Source organism: Rhinopithecus roxellana, chromosome 6 (genome assembly GCF_007565055.1).
Source record: "Rhinopithecus roxellana isolate Shanxi Qingling chromosome 6, ASM756505v1, whole genome shotgun sequence".
Lineage (NCBI taxonomy): Eukaryota > Metazoa > Chordata > Mammalia > Primates > Cercopithecidae > Rhinopithecus > Rhinopithecus roxellana.
The window spans coordinates 37,553,997-37,565,360 of record NC_044554.1 but is presented as its reverse complement, the minus strand read 5'-3'; the positions used below and the strand labels follow the sequence as shown (position 1 = coordinate 37,565,360).

The following is an 11,364-nucleotide window of genomic DNA, read 5'->3' as shown; positions in this document are numbered from 1 at the left end:
CTGCTGCCTCTTTTTTTCCTTAGGGCTATCATAAAATTTTCTCTTTCCCAGCTCTGCCAATCTGGTGGGACATTGGGCTTCCCTCTCACAGGGTCCTGGGGACAGGCCCATCCTGTATCATACCTGCAGAGAGACCCTGTTTTTCTCCAGGGCCTGGGGAGCAGCCAGGTTCCATGAGTGAAACAGATCTGAACCATACCAAGCTGGGGTTGGGGTCCACACTCTCCTCTACTGAGAAGGCGCTAGGGATTCCAGCTAGGTGAGAGGGAGAGTGGGCAGAGCCAGACCAGACCAGGACTGATCCCCTGGAAAAAGCCTGCCATCAAAGGCCTTGGCGAGTGCTGGGTGCGGTGGCTCACTCCTGTAATCCCAGCAGTTTGGGAGGCTGAGATGGATCACTTGAGGTAAGGCGTTCAAGTCTAGCCTGGGCAACATGGCAAAACCCCATCTCTACTAAAAATACAAAAATTAGCTAGGCGTGCTATGTTCCTGTAATTCCACCTACTCAGGAGGCTGAGGCAGGAGAATTGCTTAAACTGGGGAGGCAGAGGTCGAAGTGAGCTGACATTGTGCCACTGCACTCCAGTCTGGGAGACAGAGTGAAACTGTGTCTCAAAAAAACAAAAACAAAAACAAAAAACACCATAATATGGCTTTGGCAGAGAGCCTGGCCCGGCAGTGCCTTCCTTTGGGTTTCTCCTGGGTAGATCTCTGCCATGAGGAGGTGCTTCGTTTTGCCTGTCCGTGGCCCACAGCAATGGAATGTCTGCTTCTGGGGGTTGGGTGGGGGACTGCTGGCAGAACTGGAAACTTCTTCAGGTGGGTTTTTTGGTTTGTTTTGTTTTTGTTTTCGAGATGGAGCCTCACTCTGTCACCCAGGCGGGAGTGCAGTGGTGCAATCTCAGCTCATTGCGGCCTCCACCCCCCCACCCCGGGTGCAAACAATTCTCATGTCTCAGCCTCCTGAGTAGCTGAGATTACAGGTATGTGCCACCATGCCCGGCTAATTTTTGTATTTTTTGTAGAGATGGCATTTCACCATGTTGGCCAGGCTGGTCTCGAACTCCTGACCTCAAGTGATCTGCCCTCCTCGGCCTCCCAAAGTGCTGGGATTACAGACATGAGCCACTGAGCCCAGCCCCTTCAGATTGGTTTTGAGGCTTCACTACAATACTAGTTTCCTGTGGCTGCTGCAACAAATTACCACACACTTAGTGACTTAAAACAACACAAATGTATTCCCTTACAGTTCTGAAGACCAGAATTCTAAAGTAAGTCCCACTGAGGTAAGGTGGGAGCAGGGTTGTTGCCTTCCGAGGCTCTGCGGGTGAATCTGTCTCCTGGCCCTGGAGGCGGCCTGCACTTCTCAGCTTGTGCTGCACGTCCTGAATGACTGGAGTTTCTTGCTTCCATCACTACACCTCCTACCCTCTCCATCACCTTCTCTGCTCTTATAAGGATCCAGGTGAGTACATCAACCCTGCCAGTACAAGCCAGCCAAAGACCCTTAACTTCATTATATCTGCAGAGCCCCATTTGCCATATAAGGTCATGTTCAGCAGTTCCCGCGTTTAGGACATGGGCATCTTGGGGGCATCAGCCTGCTACAGCTAGGCTGCAAAACTGTTACACCCTCCTGGTGTTTCAAAGATTGAGAGAAAAAGGGTTGACATTTTTTTGCTTAGGGGTCCCTCTTAAACTTGTACCTTTAAGGTCTGGGGTCTCTTTTAACCTTATGTTTTTGTTTTTGTTTTTTTCTTTTTTGAGGTGGAGTGTTGCTCTGTCGTCCAGGCTGGCAGTGGCATGGTCTCGGCTCACTGCAACGTCTGCGTCCTGGGTTCAAGTGATTCTGCTGCCTCAGCCTCCTGAGTAGATGGGACTATAGGCACCCACCACCATGCCTGGCTGTTTTGTATTTTTGGTAGAGATGGGTGGGGGTGGGGGTGGGGGTGGGGGTGGGGAGGGGGGTTTTTGGCTATGTTACCCTGAGCTCAAAGCCATCCGCCTGCCTCTGCTGCCAAAGTGCTAGGATTACAGGCCTGCACCACCACACCCGGCTGCTGTAAAGTCTTATTTCGACACAGCTGAGACGTGTTTTAGGAAGCTTGCTAAAAGACCCCTGGAGACCTCCACATTGTGGCCTCCCTGTTACCGTGTTTAATTTGATTGAACTTTTCTGCCCTCCTGCTTTTCAACTTCTCTAATAGTCTCTCATTAAACCAATTCTAAGAACCACCAAAGAAGGGAAAATTTTTTTTGAAAGCGGTAAAATGATGTGGACTGTTAGAATGTAAAATATATGAAATAAGTTCTTATATGTTAGTGCTGCTCTGACATAGGGACGTATTATTGAGAATCAGCTTTTGCTCAGTTTTCAGAGAAATGGAATAATCGTATTGCTGATCTACATAAACAAGTTGAAGAATTGTCTGAAAGAAAATATGGTATGTCTAAACTGGAAAAGTCCTGTAATCCTGTGTTCATGAGCATTTACACAGTGGAGTTGCTCTTCATCATGGGGGTACCATGGACAGGCCCAGGGCGCCGGTGAGTCATGCCTCCTTACACATTTCTCCTTGTCAGGTGCTTTGTAGCATCTAAATATTGGAAACGTTCTCTATTTCTAAATTGCTGCAAAGCTAAGGAAAAGTTGTATTTCTTTAATTATGAGCATTTCTTTTAAACTTTCAGTATGGAGATTGGGAATTTATTTACATATTTATTGCAAAGCCGTGGATCTTAGGGATTTCACTGAATTATTATTATTATTTTTTGAGACAGAGCCTCACTCTGTCGCCCAGGCTGGAGTGCAGTGGTGTGATCTCTGCTCACTGCAACCTCTGCCTCCCGGGTTCAAGCAGTTCTCTGCTTCAGCCTCCTGAGCAGCTGGGATTACAGGCGCCAGCCACCACGCCTGGCTGATTTTTGTATTTTTAATAGAGACGGTATCATGATCTTGGCCAGGCTGGTCTTGAACTCCTGATCCACCTCCCTCGGCCTCCCAAAGTGCTGGGATTACAGGTGTGAGCCACCATGCCTGGCCAAATATTATTTTCTTAAATGAATTGTTTCTCTTAGTCTGCTTCGTTAAATTTGGAATTTGTCTGGGCGTGGTGGCTCACGCCTGTAATCCCAGCACTTTGAGAGGTCGAGACAGGCAGATACTTGAGGTCGGGAGTTCAAGACCAGCCTGACCAACATGGAGAAACCCGGTCTCTACTAAAAATATAAAATTAGATGGGCACATGTCTGTAATCCCAGCTACTTGGGAGGCTGAGGCAGGAGGATCGCTTGAACCCGTGAGGCAGAGTTTGTGGTGAGCCGAGATTACACCATTGCACGCTAGCTTGGGCAAAAGGAGCAAAACTCCATCTCAAAATAAATAAATAAGTAAATAAAAATTCAGTACTCACCAAGGTGCCCTTATTGTCTCTACTTTTATCTTGATGCATCACTGAGTTGACATTAGATTTCAAATTCGTCATTGCACTTATACTATTCTATCCTGAAGCCACCTTTATATAATGATGAAAGAAATTAGCAATTTGTTATTATTCTCTGTTGGTATATATCAAGTGCTTACCTAAAAAGAACAATAACCAGTGGAAAACATCATGTGTTTTACTGTTTTTATTTGGATGACTATTTACTTGTAACCTACCAGCAAACTATAAAATTGTATGAGATGCAGAATTTTAACTGAATTGCTTTAAGTGAACGTTTAAACATGATAAACCTTATTGATGGTATTTATATTAATATACTTAAAGTGAACATTTTATTCTTCATCATGAGTAATATAACCTACTCCTCCATGAAAATCTAGAATTAAATTTGCTAATGAATTCAGTAACATTTCCATAATATTTTTAGTTACGTGCTTAAGGTTCTCTTAGTGTTTCTCCCACTTTTTAATAGCTTATGCCTTTTTTGCCTTTGTTTTTTTTTGGTTCATTTTAAAGTAAAAATCTCACAACATGTGATACCTAGAAGCAGTGTAACGGTCTCACCTGGTGGTAAGACCATAGGCTCTGGGGACACAGGCTGGCCATGTCTCTTCTCCTGTCTCAGCTTTAGCGTCCTCTTTTGTGGTCATGAGAACTGAAGATCTATCCTGAAGATTTGATAAGACAGTAAAGTGCTTCATATAATACCAGGCATATACATGCACAGTAAATGCTTCCTCCTTACATTTTTACTGATTGATTGAGACAGAATCTTGCTGTTTCGCCCAGGCTGGAATGCAGTGGTGTGATCGTGGTTTCTGCAACATCCGCCTCCTGGGTTCAGGCAATTCTCCTGCCTCAGCCTCCAGAGTAGCTGGGATTACAGGTGCCTGCCACCATGCCTGGTTAATGTTTGTATTTTTAGTAGAGACAGGGTTTCACCATGTTGGCCAGGCTGGCCTCGAACTCCTGACCTCGTGATCTGCCTGCCTCAGCCTTCCAAAGTGCTGGGATTAAAGGCGTCAGCCGCCGTGCCCAGCCTGTCTTTTCTTATCACAACCACCCTTGGTGATGAAATGTTAAATATGTACTAGTGGATATTATTTTGCTTAATGTTGCCTAGTGAATATTAAGTATTCTTACCTTTCAGACATGAACTTGTAAATTCAACAGGTGAAGATTTACAACTTGATTAAACAGCTTCAGGAGGTAGGTCTTCAGTGTTAAGTCAGATTAGAAGATTATGTGAAATAATTATTTAAGGTTTAACATTGAATTCTTTTAATGGTACCCTCCACATGAAATAATATGCCTCTAAGTATTAATTATGTGCCAGGACAAGAGAATTCATGTTGTCAAAATTCTCATACTCTCTAGAATAATGAACTCATTTTCTTTTTATTAACCCGTTAGAAATACATGTAAATATTGCATTTACTGGTAGACAGAACTGGAAGAACAGTATTTGTCCTACTTTTGAGATGCAAGATTTATCTGGCGTAATGCATTGAACAGATTATTATTGAAGTCTACACCGGTCAACCGAACAAGCATTCGTCAAATGTCCATGATACGTAGGACAGAAGGTTTTCTTTTAGAGTATGGAGCCACGCATATTATCTTTCAATTAGATTTAGTTAGATATGTTTTTAAAGAAATAGAAATATAATTGACTTTCTTGTTTTGGCTCTGGAGTGGGGACGAAACAGAATGGAATGACACTTTAGATTTACTAAAATGGAAGGATAGCCAGTGAGATCATATCCCATCTCCCTGGACCTTTGGCTTTTACAGGTTGAGCTATAAGAACAATTAGAAAAAGGGATATCTTTTAAACACAGTATGTAGAAAAGAATAATTTCTACATATTGTGAATAATTGCACCTGCTAGCAGTTCTTTTTTTTTTTTTTAGATGGAGTTTTGTTTTGTTGCCCTTGCAGTGCAGTAGTGTGATCTCAGCTCATGGCAAGCTCCACCTTCTGGGTTAAAGCAATTCTACCTGCCTCAGCCTCCCAAGTAGCTGGGATTACAGGCACCTGCCACCATGCCTTCCTAATTTTTGTAATCATAGTAGGGTTGAGGTTTCACCATGTTGGCCAGGCTGGTCTTGAACTCCTGACCTCATGTGATTTATCCACATTGGCCTCACAAAGCACTGGGATTACAGGCATGAGCCACTGGGCTTGGCCATAATTTTTTAATAATGTTGTTTTATTTTAGGAAGGTAAATACAATGAGTAGGACTTAGCTCCAGTTTTCTCTTACTGTTTTTTGTTTGTTTGTTTTGTTTTGTTTTGTTTTGTTTTGAGATAGAGTTTAGCTCTTGTTGCCTGGGCTGGAGTGCAATTCCGTGATCTTGGCTCACTGCAGCCTCCGCCTCCTGGGTTCAAACAATTCTCCTTCTTCAGCCTCCTGAGTAGCTGGGATTACAGGCGCCCTCCCCAATGTCTGGCTACTTTTTGTATTTTCAGTAGAGATGGGGTTTCACTGTGTTGGCCAGGCTGGTCTCGAACTCCTGACCTCAGGTGATTCACCTGCCTTGGCCTCTTAAACTGCTGGGATTACGGGTGTGAGTCACTACAACCGTCTTTAATGGGGTATTTCACTGCAGACTTTGATAAACAGAATATTAGCATTTTTGGTGCTGTTTTTATTTCACTCATGCTCTTTTTCTTTAGACTCAATTATATTAACAGAATTATATTAACAGTAAAGATAAAAGTATAAAAGTTAAAGACCAGTACAGATTTAATAGTTACTCTATTCTACATATTGTGTTTAAATGATGTCCCTTTTTCTTTTTGTCCTTATAACTCAAGCTGTAAAAGCCAAAGGTCCAGTGATGATCCCATACCCTTTTTTCCAGTGTCATGTTGAAGATCTTTATGTAGAAGGCCGTTCCAAAGGAACTTTTTTTTTGTGGTGGGGGATGGGGTTTTCATTCTTCTTGCTCAGGCTGGAGTGCAATGGCGTGATCTTGGCTCACTGCAACCTCTGCCTCTTGGGTTCATGTGATTCTCCTACCTCAGCCTCTCGAGTAGGTGGGATTACAGGCGCCCACCATCATGCCAGCCTGATTTTTGTATTTTTAGTAGAGACGGCGTTTCACTATGTTGGCCAGGCTGGTCTTGAACTCCTGACCTCAGATGATCCTCCTGCCTCAGCCTCCCAAAGTGCTGGGATTACAGATGTGAACCACTATGCCCAGCCAGGAATTTTTTTTAAGAAGGCTGTCTACTAATGGAATTCCTGGCCTGGAGAGGATATTGCTGTCAAAGGAATGGATTCATTTTTTTATTAAAAGATAAGACTCTTGGATTCTTATTGGACTCTCCTCTCTGTTGTGAGTAATAAATTTTTTTTATTGTTGACAAATATTTATTCACCACCAGGGTTATATTTAATTAAGTCTGAGTTATTTTATGGTTTTGTTTTGTTTTTTTGAGATGGAGTTTTGCTGTCCTTGCCCAGGCTGGAATGCAATGGTGCGATCTCGACTCAATGCAATATCCGCCTCCTAGGTTCAAGCGACTCTCCTGCCTCAACTTCCTGAGGAGCTGGGATTACAGGCATGTGCCACTATGCCTGTCTAATTTTGTATTTTTAGTAGAGTTGGGGTTTGTCTATGTTTGTCAGACTGGTCTCGAACTCCCGACCTCGGGTGATCTGCCTGCCTCGGCTTCCCAAAGTGCTGGGATTACAGGTGTGAGCCACTGCACCTGGCCTATTTTAGGTATTTTTATCTTCCACTTTTTAATTTATCTGGGTCCAGCATTGAGTAAGTCATGCCAATGTTAGCTTTTAAAACGTGAAGACTGCCCTCACCTGACTGGCACGCAATTGAGGTTTTCTTTCACAATTTTCTGCTACTTTTGCTAAAGAAAATAGTATCCATGTCTTGTTTTTAAGCCTGAGATTTTAAAGCCTATGTGGGAATAAATGATTGTTTTTATAGATGTGTAGAGGAAGATAGTCTTGAATTCAATGTGATATTAAAGGATCCCATTTAAGATTATTGTAATATGTTTCAAAGACCTGTGGGTTGCAAAGTTATCAGTTTACTTGTGAGGACACATCCTCCACGAAGTACCTGATGAGACCATTTGCAATTATTATTTTGTTTGGTTACTGTATAGAAACCTCAAATGAAGATTTAGTTGTGCTCAAGCATCCCGATTGTCTTGTCTTTTCTTAATTAATTAATTAATTAATTAATTAATTAATTTTTTCCCTCCTGAGATGGAGACTTGATCTTTCACTTAGGCTTAGAGTACAGTGGCATGATGTTGGCTCCCTGCAATCTCTGCCTCCTGGGTTCAGACAATTCTCCTGCCTCAGCCTCCTGAGTAGCTGGGATTACAGGCACCTGCCACCACACTTGGCTAATTTTTGTATTTTTAGTAGAGACGGGGTTTCACCATGTTGGTCAGGCTGGTCTCGAACTCCTGACCTCAAGATCTGCCTACCTCGGCCCCCCAAAGTGCTGGGATTACAGGCGTGAGCCACTGTGCCCAGTCTGTCTTTTCTTTTCACACCCACCCTTGGTGATGAAATGTTAAATATGTACTAGTGGATATTACTTTGCTGAATATTGCCTAGTGAATAGTAAGTATTTATTCTTACTTTTCAGAGATGAACTTATGAATTCAACAGGTGAAGATTTACAACTTGATAAATCAGCTTCGTGAGGTAGGTCTTCAGTCTTAAGTCAGGTTAGAAGATTATGTGAAGTAACGTTTAACATTAATTTCTTTTAATGGTAGCTTCCACATGAAATAATACGCCTCTAAGTATTAATTATGTGCCAGGACAGGAAAATTCATGTTTTCAAAATTTTCATACTCTCTAGAACAAACTCATTTTCTTTTTATTAAGCCATTTTTAAATACATATAAATACTACATTTTGGGTAGACAAAACTGAAAGAACAATATTTGTCCTACTTTTGAGGTGCAAGATTAATGTGGCATAATGCATCGAACAGGTTATTATTGAAATCTACACCAGTCAACTGAACAAGCATTCATCAAATGTCCATGATATTCAGGCCATAAGAAGTTTTTTTTAATAGTATGGAGCTGTGCATATTTTCTTTTAATTAGGTGATTTAGTTAGATATGTTTTTAAATAAATAGAAATATAATGGATTTTCTTGTTTTGGCTCTGGAGTGGAGTGGGGACACAACAGAATGGAATCACACTGTTTGCAATTACTAAAATGGAAGGATTGCAGCAAGATCATATCCCTAGTCTCCCCATAGCAAATGTCACATGCTAGCTGTTTTTTTTGTTTGCTTGTTTTTTTAAGATGGAGTTTTGTTCTGTCGCCCATGCTGGAGTGCAGTGGTGTGATCTCAGCTCATGGCAAGCTCACCTCCTGGGTTCAAGCAATTCTCCCTGCCTTAGCCTCCTGAGTAGCTGGGATTATAGGCCCCTGCCACCACGCCTGCCTAATTTTTGTATTTGTAGTAGAGTTGGGGTTTCACCATGTTGACCAGGCTGGCCTCAAACTCCTGACCTCAGGAGATTCACCTGCCTCAGCCTCCCAAAGTGCTGGGATTATGGGTGTGAGTCACTGCACTTGGATTTAATGGGATATTTCACTGCAGACTTTGATAAACAGAATATTAGTGTTTATGGTGTTCTTTTTATTTTACTCATACTAGTTTTCTTTGGACTCAATTACAATAACAGAATTAAAGATCAAAGTATAAAAGTTAAAGACCAATACAGATTCAGTAATTATTCTTTTCTACATATTGTGTTTAAATGACATCCTTTTTCCTTTTTGTTCTTATAGCTCCAACTGTAAAAGCCAAAGGTCTGGGGATGATCCCATACCATTTTTTCCAGTCTCATGTTGAAGATTTTTATGTAAAAGTTCTTCCCAAAGGAATTTTTTTTTTTTTTTTTGAGACAGAGTTTTCACTCCTGTCGCCCAGGCTGGAGTGCAATGGCGCGACCTTGGCTCACTGCAACCTCTGCCTCCTGGGTTCAAGCAATTCTTCTGCCTTAGCCTCCCGAGTTGCAGAGAATGAGAAAAAGGCTGTGAACAAGCTTGCTGGTCTCTCCCTGTCCTACAAAAGAGCATACCTCATCTGAAGACCCTTTTGATGAGTCAAGGCTGGGAAGGCTGAGATGAAGGGGTGTGTGTGTGTGTGTGTGTGTGTGTGTGTGTGCGCGCGCGCGCGCCACACCCAGCTCATTTTCTAATTTTTTTGTAGAGATGAGGTTTCACTGTGTTGCCCAGGCTGGTCTTGAACTCCTGGCCTCATGGGATCCTCCTGCCTTTGTCTCCCGGCGGCTGGGATTATAGGTATGAGCCACCTCACCTGACCTGCAATGTTTTTTCAACAGTATACATTCTGTTTTACAGAGCCACCTAAGCTAAAGATTCCCTTGAGAACAAGTACTGTCCTGTGGTTTCATGGCCTTTCTTCCATTTGTGGTTCTTGCCAAGTGAAATTTAAATCACATCTTATCAAGATGGATAAACCCAAGTTTCCCAGTGCTGGAATATAGAAAATGGATGGACAAGTAAGTCGCACTCAGCACCCGTAGCCCAGGCATGGGGACCTCAACACACCTGAGCTCCAGACGTCACCTTTCATTGTGAGTAGCTCTGAGATGACACTTCTGGTTGGTAAGTGCCTACTGGCAATAGTTTATATAACAGCAAGTGAAGGAATAAATAGTCACCAAAACATTTTCTGTCCCCAATTCCAGCATTAATTGGATTAGATAGTTATTTTATGAAGAATTTTCCTATGCCACAGTCCTGACCATGTCTTCCAGTAAACAGAAAAATTCTATTAAAAAGTGAACCTTCTGTCTCACTCTGTTGCCCAGACTGGACTGCAGTGGTGCAATTATGGCTCACTGCAGCCTCAATCTCCTGGGCTCAAGCAATCCTCCTGCCTCAGCCTCACAAGTAGCTGGGACTACAGGTGCTTGTCACCACACCTCACTAATTTTCCCATTTTTTTAATATGTGGATTCCACAGGACTGACTTCAGAAACTTGAGTATGCATGGATTTTGGTATACACAGAAATGGGGGAGCTGGAACTAATCCCCCCATATACCAAGGGACAAATTGTATCTGTTTTTACAATTATACTGTAGGATACATTATGTTCCATGACAATGGTAATTTTTAATGACAATTTTTAATTGTGTGAAATTACCATAAAAATAATTTACTGAGCTGTTACTAGGTGTCTGTAAGTACCGTAGATTTTTTGAATTCCCCATATCTCTTCCTTATTTCACTTAATCACTCTATCTTAAATTATTCATGCTTGCTTCAGTAGCACATGTACTTAAGTTGGAACAATAGAGAGATTGGCATGGCCTCTGTGCAAGAATGACATGCAAATTTGTGAAGCATTCCATATTTTTTAAAAAACGAGAAAAAAATTACTCCCAGATTTTCACTGTATTTGTGCATATGACCTTTTGTTTGGGTTGAATTATATCCAAAGATGATATTTCCGAAAGTGAGATTACTGTGAGTGACAGGGTATTAGCATTCTTATTATCCTTGATGTAAATTGCCGAGCTTTCAGGCATGGTGACTGTCAGCCTATAATTCCAGCACTTTGGGAGGCTGAGGTGGGAGGATTGCTTGAGGCCAGGAGTTGGAGGAGGCAGTAAAATGAGTCACTGTCTGTATTATTTTAAAAAAATTTCCAAGCTTTATCCTGGAAGGCTTACATACAATTTAAACACCACTGATACTACAAGAGAATGACCATTGCATTGCACCTTCAGTGGCACAGGTGTTATAATTTAACAAGTTATTTTCTGTGTGATAAATAAAAGACTTCATATTAGTCCCTTTTTTTTTTTTTTTTTTTTTTTTTTTTGAGACACAGTCTTGCTCTGTCGCCCAGGCTGTAGTGCAGTGGTATGATCT

General features: G+C 42.0%; 1 pseudogene; it reads left to right on the top strand.

The window, feature by feature from the left end:
* Positions 1 to 10,747: 10,747 nt before the first annotated feature.
* On the top strand, positions 10,748 to 10,847 carry LOC115898418 (annotated as a pseudogene).
* Positions 10,848 to 11,364: the final 517 nt, after the last annotated feature.